Raw genomic sequence first — 8,808 nt, 5'->3', positions numbered from 1 at the left:
TAACACATGGATCATGTATTTGGCCTTAGGACTAAATTCTATCTTCAATAGTTGCTTTTGGGTTGCTTCCACTAAGAAAATATTAATCTCTAAACCTCAAAACAACACCACCTGTTCATCCATTTATTCATGAAATGAACATTTATTGAGCATGTACTATTAAAAACAATACCATAGGGAAGTTCACACTCTACTAGAGAATGACTTTTAAAATAATTAAAAGTTGTGATAATTTCTATGTAATGAATTTACAATATGTATAAAATAATGAGTGTGCAGAGAAGACAGGGAAATTAGTTTTTTTCTTGATAAATGGCCATGAGTAAACTAGTTGGTTTTCTAAGATGATCCTTCCAGGCCAACTCTTCATTTGTACTGAGTAAAAGACTGGAGAAAGAATATCATATTCTTAATGGTCTTTGTTGCTAAACTTATTTACGATGTTAGTATCCTTTTCAACATAACAATCTAAGCAGATACTATCAAGGAATCAGAGTTGGTTGGTCCTCAAGACAAAATCCTTTTGTTGTCTTTGCTGTTAGATCAAATTCTGGTGAAACTTGTTAGAGCCTTAGTAACTTACCAAGAATATTCAGCCTTAGTAACTTACCAAGAGTATTCAGCACAGCGACCTTGAGAAGAATACCCAGTGAGAAATCCAGATTACTTGCCAATATAACATTTAGCCATGTCAACATGCCCTGAAGATAAATTACCTGTGTGTGAGTATGTATATTTGTGTGTGTGTATCTGTGTGGTATGTGTGTATGTGTATGTTTGTGCTATTTGAGAACTTGTCAAGTCTTTGTTTATATTTTTAAGAATGTATTTTATAAAAACATTTTAAGAGTAGGGAAATGAATTTTTATTTTCTAACTACTTTGAATAATTAAGCATAACATGATTATAATAAATATTTGTCAAGTGCCCATGGGACATGTATGTAAAATTAACATCAACTTCCAAAACAAGAGATATACTTTAAAAATATTTAATCTGACAATTTTTATAAAAATATAAAGAATATACACTTTTATATAATTAAAAAAGAAAACATACTCCCAATGAAGCAAACATTAACATAAAAGGTGGAGATATATACAATCATTTATGGATGAAAAGGAATTTTGCATTCAGACTCTGTTCATGGATATGAAATTGTGGGTATTGGTCAGTATGACTGTCTCAATATGATTATAATACATAATGTCTTAAGAAAACAGCAGCTCCAGGGGCATCTCTGTGGCTCAGTTGGTTGAGCATCCAACTTTGATTTGGGCTCAGGTCATGATCCCAGGGTCATATGATTGAGCCCCACACTGGGCTTTGTGCTGAGTGATTTTGTGCAGAGGCTACTTGAGATTTTCTCTCTCTGTGTATGTGCCTTTCCCCCACCTGTACTCCCTCTCCATCCTCCCCCCACAAAAAAAAAAAAAAAAAAAAAAAAAAACAAAGAAAGGAAAAGAAAACAGCAGGTCCTATTAATTTAATCAGTTTATTTGGGATTTGTTACTTGTTTTGTATGTTGAATTTAGTTTACTAATCCATAGCCATAGCATTTTTTTTCTCATAGTCAGTTACATTTCATTGGCATCACTATTTTATCACTTCTGATTAGCCATTAGTGGTTTAACTCACCATGTGGACTATGAAACTGTTATTCATAGGGTAAATATTAACATCATTTATTTTCTATGACATTTTTATGTGAGAAACAGTGCTGCTAACATAATTGCAAGATGGTCTGGAGCTGTTAATTCCACAAAATTCATTGTGATTTCATTGGAATTATGTGGATTACGTGGCTACCAATTAATTTATGCAATGTAATGAGTGCTTCATTTCATTCATCAGGAATTAAAAAAGTGTCTGCATTACAGCTTTGTAATTGTACAGAGACTCAGTCATCCTTTATTTGTCTAAACGTAATGGCAGTGAAATTGGTTTCTAGATATAATGTTTTCATGTATTTATTTATTAAGAATAACAGAACTAGAAAGAAATTGCTGCCATAATAAGTTTCTAATGCAAAATATGATGACATATTATTATTTTTTCTTTTGAGTTAAAAAGATAAAACATCTTTTTATGTTTTCAGATAAAATGTTATAGCAATTTTATTACTATGCATGTGTATATATTTTATATGCATATTTTCCCTACTACATTAACCAGTGTACCCTAAAAATACTAATTTTTTAAATTTCTTTCTACGTATGATATAGCAATCATCAAAATAATAATATAAGGTTGACATATATACATATATATTTTTTCTACTGTATAATAAAACTATGATTTGTTTGTAATTTTCTTTTGACATCTCAGATGATATATAAGAACAAATACTTTTGGTGTCTTTTTTCTTCACTAATAAAGTATATCTTTTTGTTTTTCCAAATTAAGTCATAAACTGTTAGTTGAAACAATAGAATCACATCTCTTTGGTTTTAATTTCATGCATCTTTTTTTTTTAATATGAAAAGTTTCACAAAGCAGATAAGACCCAAATTGTTATAATCTACCAGTCTTAAATACTTTATTTTGCTTACGGGTTGGATGTATCTTGAAAACTATAGGTCATTGTTTATGAATTCAAAATTTATTACATTTAACAATTTATTACTGATATATATATATTAATTTTTTAATGTTTATTTTTGAGAGAGAGAGACAGAAACAGTGTGTTGGGGGGGGGAGGGGCAGAGAGAGAGAGGGAGACACAGAATGCAAAGTAGGCTGTCAGCACAGAGCCTGACATGAGGCTCAAGCCCATGAACTGTGAGATCAGGACTGGAGCGAAAGTCGGATGCTCAACTGACTGAGCCACCCAAACATCTCTACATTTTATTAAAAAAAGATCACTCACATGCTTTCTGATGTGTGGGTATTATATATCCCAAATGACAGCTATATAGATTTTAATTTGTTCTGCTTGCCCTGCTTTCTCTTTTCCAGCATTTTTAAAATGCATATATACTGATGTATTTTATTATCAAGGGATATTCAGTAGCCCAGTATAATCTGTCTCCAGTTGGAAGTCAAAATAAATGGGGTTATCTGCAAGTAAGTTTCATTTTTGCCTTGTTCCTTTTACCCTAAAATTAATGACAAACACTCTTTTCTTTATGAAACTTCAGTTAGGCTCCCATTATCCTGTTTTTAGACAAGGCTTCATCTTGGGTCAATTCATCCTCCGCCTACCTGAGCCAAATGTAGCAAGAATCCTGCTAAGTCACTTTAATGGCAATCCCTCCACCATTGATATCTGATCACACTAATCCTGTTAAATGAATGTAGCAAGAATCACCTTACCCTTGATGTCTGTCTCCTTTTCGTATTTTCCATCCATCCACTGAGCTTCTGGCTCTGCTGCTTGGCTATAAACTCCCACTTATCCCTGTAGTCAGAGTTGAGCCTGACCTCCCTTATGGCAATAGTCCCGACTGCAATCTTCTTTTTAACAACCATCAGAATACTTTTGTAACACTATTTAGCCGAATGTATATGAATTGGTGTTATCTATTTTTTTTAGAAAAAAAAAAAAACAAAACTGCCATCCTTCTAACCTTTAAACAATGATCTTTATGACAAGTTCAACTATATAGAGTCTAAAAGCATACTGAGCAGGAAAGTAAATCAAAAGAAAAATGAAAAACTAGGAAAAAATATAACTGCAACTCAAATATCTGACAAAAATTTTGATGTCTGAACATGGAAAGGACTCTTAAAACCAACATAACGAAAAACAGAAAATATGTCATTAACAGGAATATGAATTCCAGAGGAAAAAAATTGATACACAAATGTTTTTTAAACCCATGAGAACGGTTTCAACTTGGAGACCTCTAGTTGTCTGCCAGTAGTCATTCTCCCATCTTTCTTAGAAAAAAAAATTAATTACTTAAAAAATAATTACTTAATAATAAAATAAAAATAAAATAAAATAAAATAAAATAAAATAAAATAAAATAAATAAACTTGCTTTATAGTTGCAGCTTGTGGCCATTTGACTTTAGGTCTCAAAATTATATGTAAATGAAAGTGTTGGGAGATAGCCAGGAAATCTGCTTTAAAAGAAGGATCAAATCTTGATTGTTCTTCTTGCTTTCTCTTAATTCATTTTTTGAACGCACTATGATAGTTGAGTCTCCAGGCGATGTTTGGAACATGAACATGAGGTTAGAGACATAAGCCTGGAACACAGTCAGTTTTGTGGTGCTGCCATATCCCGGGGTTCCCTACCTCCCAAAGTCTTCTGTTTTATTTTTAACAGGAGAGAAATGCAACATTCTGTGATTTGAACCTGTGTTACTTTGTATTTTCTTTTGTTATGCACACAAACCTAATTGTATGTGACAGAAATTGTATGTGATAGAAATTGTATGTGATACAAATAAAGAAAAACTAATGAAAAATATTACTTTTAGTTATCAACTTGGCAAAGATGAAAAAGGTTGAAACTTTTTCTGTCAGGGTGTGACAGAAACTATTTCTGTCAGGGTGTGAAAAAAACAGGCATTGTCATAAAGCCTCCTCATACATTGTCAACATTGGGATACTTATCAAAATTTTAGTTATGTATCACTTGTCCCAGCAGTTAGACATTTAGGAATTTAAATTTTTCTTTTTTAAAAATTTTTTTAATGTTTATTTATTTTTGAGAGACAGAGTGTACGTGGGGGAGGGGCAAAGAGAGAGGGAGACACAGAATCCAAAGCAGGCTCCAGGCTCAAAACTGTCAGTGCAGAGTCCCACACGGGGCTCAAACTCACAAAAAGCGAGATCATGACCTGAGCCCAAGTCAGCTGCTTAACCAACTGAGCCACCCAGGCACCCCTAAAATTTCTTTTTTTTTTTAATTTTTAATTTTTAATTTTTTTTTTAATTTTTTTTAACATTTATTTATTTTTGAGACAGAGAGAGAGAGAGAGCATGAATAGGGGAGGGTCAGAGAAAGAGGGAGACACAGAATCTGAAACAGGCTCCAGGCTCTGAGCTGTCAGCCCAGAGCCAGATGCGGGGCTCGAACCCACGGACTGTGAGATCATGACCTGAGCGAAGTTGGACGCTTAACCGACTGAGCCACCCAGGCGCCCCCCTAAAATTTCTTTTAAGGAGAATTCTTGGATGCCTTTTGCATATATATGTATATTTATTTATCATTTTTATTTATCATTTTCCAGGCCTTCATTCCAAGGTCACCCATGGCTATAATAGAAAAAGCTATAAAAATATTGGGTTGCAATTTCGGCATTTAGTATAGAATTGAGGTAAATATAGAGTTCAATAATAAAGTTCTGGTAATATATTTAGAAAACATGGAACATCTACGTTTAACTACTAGGTTAGTAGTAGACAACCCTGCCTTTACAAGGGATGAAGGAGATTTCCGGTTACTGATATGGAAGCATAGCTAGGAAAGACTGAGTAAAAAAGCAAGTCTGTAAAGTTCTGCCTTCCTCACAATGCTTTAGGCAGTTTTGACCTCCTTTGCCCTCTTCCTCTGTGTATTCTGATAGTATTTTCTAGCTGGAAGATAACCTTAAAGCTGTTAGGATATTCTCAATTTGTATCAGTGAATTCTTTTAACAAGATACACAAAATAAATCCTGAACTTAAGCCACTTACACTAGACTCACTTGTATTGCAGGTCGCGTTCAATGGTCATTCCAGAACCCAAATGCCTCCCAGTGTAGAAAGGAGACTAACAGGAAGCCGAGTCTGATTGTTTGGGAACTTCCCAGACACTGATGCTGACGTGGCAGTCACGTTGGGTAGGATCTATAAATCATGTGTCTGACAGTTCAGCCTTAAGTAATAATTCAACAGTCAAGGTATGTTGATATCCATAAAGCAAATTGGAGAATAGATTGCTTGTATAAAAGAAAATGATAGGAAGAGTAAGTTTCCAGATGGATACACCAGGAATTGTTAATAGTGAGAAATGACCCTAAATACTATGCTTTATGCACGAAATTATTTTTCCCATACACAATAATATTAATTTTGACTTGCTCTGAAATTAACACAAGAAATTAAATATATTTTTCCAACTTCAGGTACATAAGAACTACCCATACTACTGTTATTTACATCAAGATCTGTGACAGCTTTGTCACTGAGTTATAGATTACAAGGTTGGTGAGGAAATTCAAATTTGATTTCTGAATGGAAGTTTATTTCATGAACTATAAACATCATTGTATCAAGACTGAGAATTACATTAGAATAAACTTATTAAAGTAGAAATGCATAGGGAAGTTTCCTTAAAATCAGAATTTAGTTATGATCATTCTGATAATGACAAAGTAAGGTTAAGTAGAAATATGGCATACAGACCTTTTATACAAATGTAGGTACTGTTTATATTTTCAGTGTGTTTTAGTGCAGCTAACATATAAATACTCTGTTGCCTTCTTCATTGTACGAGCTGTTATCTAATGTTAGGGATCTCCTTGCTTTGTAATAATCTCAAAGGATCATTTCCTACAACTCAGAATCTTCCTTTCCATTCTTTCTTTCTTTCTTTCTTTCTTTCTTTCTTTCTTTCTTTCTTTCTTCCTTTCTTTCTTTCTTTCTTTCTTTTTCTCTCTTCTTTCTTTCTTTCTTTCTCTCTCTTCTTTCTTTCTTTCTTTCTTTCTTTCTTTCTTTCTTTCTTCCTTTCTTTCTTTCTTTCTTTCTTTTTCTCTCTTCTTTCTTTCTTTCTTTCTCTCTCTTCTTTCTTTCTTTCTTTCTTTCTTTCTTTCTTTCTTTCAGACCCATTTATTTAGCATCATGATCAGACTATTACATTTAGCAATCAACAGCATGGATGCAAAAAAAAAATGCACATTAAAACCCTTTGTTGGAATGCTTTACACTTTCCACAGAACAGAAACTAAAATAACCTGTTATATAACTAGTCAAAAATACAGTCCTAGAGTTTTTTGCCCATACACATGAGTATTGTCTAAAACATGTCTTTGTAGCAGCTAGGCCCTGCGACCAGTGTGCTTGGCTAAGTTCACAAATTTGTTGTAACCTGTAGCTTCCTGTCACTTCTCAGGCTCTCCTCTCCTGCTAAGCTTTGTTTCCTGACAGTAATTGAAACCTCCTGCCACTGCCATAGCCACTGCTTCCGCTGGAACTCTCCTAGCCGCCTTGATTTCATGTTTTGGCAAAGTATTGGCCTCTACCACCATAGGGGCCAGAGCTTCTGCCTCCAAAATTTCCTCCTTCCTGGGTCCAAAATTTGAAGACTGACTGTCGTAAATGCCAAATTCATTACAGCTTCTACCACCACCAAAGTTGCTTTCATCAGTACTAAATCTGTTACAGCCATCCCTGCTGTCATCATAGGGAAACCTAAGTTTCCTCTGTGATCAAAGTTGTCATTCCCACCTAACCCACTTCCATGACCACCACCGAAGTTTCCAGACTACTTTGACCTCTTTGGCTGGATGAAACATCAGCCATCTCCTGCTTCAATACAGCTCTCCTTACTTCACAGTCGTTGCCATTCACAGTATGGTATTTTTAAATTTTATTTTTTTAAGATATTTTTTTAAATTTATTTATTTTTGAGAGAGAGAGACAGAGTGCGAGTGGGCAAGGGGCAGAGAGAGAGGGAGACACAGAATCTGAAGCAGGCTCCAGGCTCTGAGCTGTCAGCACAGAGCCCAAAGCCTCACAAAACAAAATCATGACCTGAGTTAACCTGAGCCTAAGTCAGATGCTCAACCGACTGAGCCACCCAGGTGTCCCCACAGTAAGGTGTTTTTGAATAACAATCTTGTCTACAGAGTCAAGGTCATCAAATGTTATAAAAGCACCGCCTCTCCTTTTGCCACTGCCTCAGTCAGTCATGACCGACTTGAATCACTTCAATTTTCTCATACTGTTCAAAATAATCTCTTCCTTAATGCCACCAATAAAAAATCTTTTTCACAGTTAAGTGGGAACTGGGTCTTTGAGAATCTTCTCTGGAGACAGTCCTCTTTGGATCTACAACTCTGCCATCTACCTTGTGTGGCCCTGCATTCATGGCTGCACCCACCTCCTCCACAGTGGCATGCATGACAAAGCCAAAGCCCCTGGAGCTCTTGGTGTTTGCTCTTCATTACCACACAGTCCCCTAAGAGTTCCATATTGCTCAAAATGGCTCCTCAGACTCTCCTCACTTGTTTCAAAGCTCAGACCTCCGATGAAAAGCTTCAGCAGCTGAACAGGCTCTTTGGGAGACTCTGACTCAGACATGATGGCGGTGGACAGGGAGACGTTAACGGTGCTTCCTCAGTGGCTTCCATGGGCAGAAAGTCAATTTACTTCTCATAGAAGCTTAGTGAAAGTATTGGGAGCTTATATATTTAAAATTTTCACAGTGTTATTATACGAACTTGTATTATTTGGAAGGGATTGTAGGAAAGGGATTTTTCAGATGATGTCCTTCTGTATTGCTTTTACTATTTCCAAATGATTTTTTTTTACTATTTCTATAAAATAAATTAGAAATATATCTCTTGGGATTAAATTATCATACAAATGAATTCAAACAAAACCATGCTCAAATAAAGAATATAGCTTGCTTTCTTTTGTTTTCCTTTTTTATTTCTCCCTTTCAAGTATTAAATAAATACTATTGTGGGGAAAGTTTGTAAGGTAATAGATTTCTGAAAATCACTCTGAGGTGAATGAATTAGTTTACATGATAAATAAATCTCATTCTGTGTACAGCTACTGAAAATAAGTATCAAAAAGTAGAATTCTATGATTCAATAAATACCTGGAATACATTAGGTAAAATCTTCGCATTCAAATCCTTGCTCA

The 8,808-nt window shown here is 34.7% G+C and overlaps 1 pseudogene; it reads right to left on the bottom strand.

Moving 5' to 3' along the window:
• Positions 1-7,062: 7,062 nt before the first annotated feature.
• On the bottom strand, positions 7,063-8,238 carry LOC124527271 (heterogeneous nuclear ribonucleoprotein A1-like; annotated as a pseudogene).
• Positions 8,239-8,808: the final 570 nt, after the last annotated feature.

Source organism: Lynx rufus, unplaced genomic scaffold, assembly GCF_022079265.1.
Source record: "Lynx rufus isolate CCGP_SWC_20201006 ecotype Redwood Valley unplaced genomic scaffold, mLynRuf1.p SCAF_5, whole genome shotgun sequence".
NCBI lineage: Eukaryota > Metazoa > Chordata > Mammalia > Carnivora > Felidae > Lynx > Lynx rufus.
The sequence above is the reverse complement of the archived record's forward strand: the minus strand, read 5'-3'. Positions and strand labels throughout refer to the sequence as shown.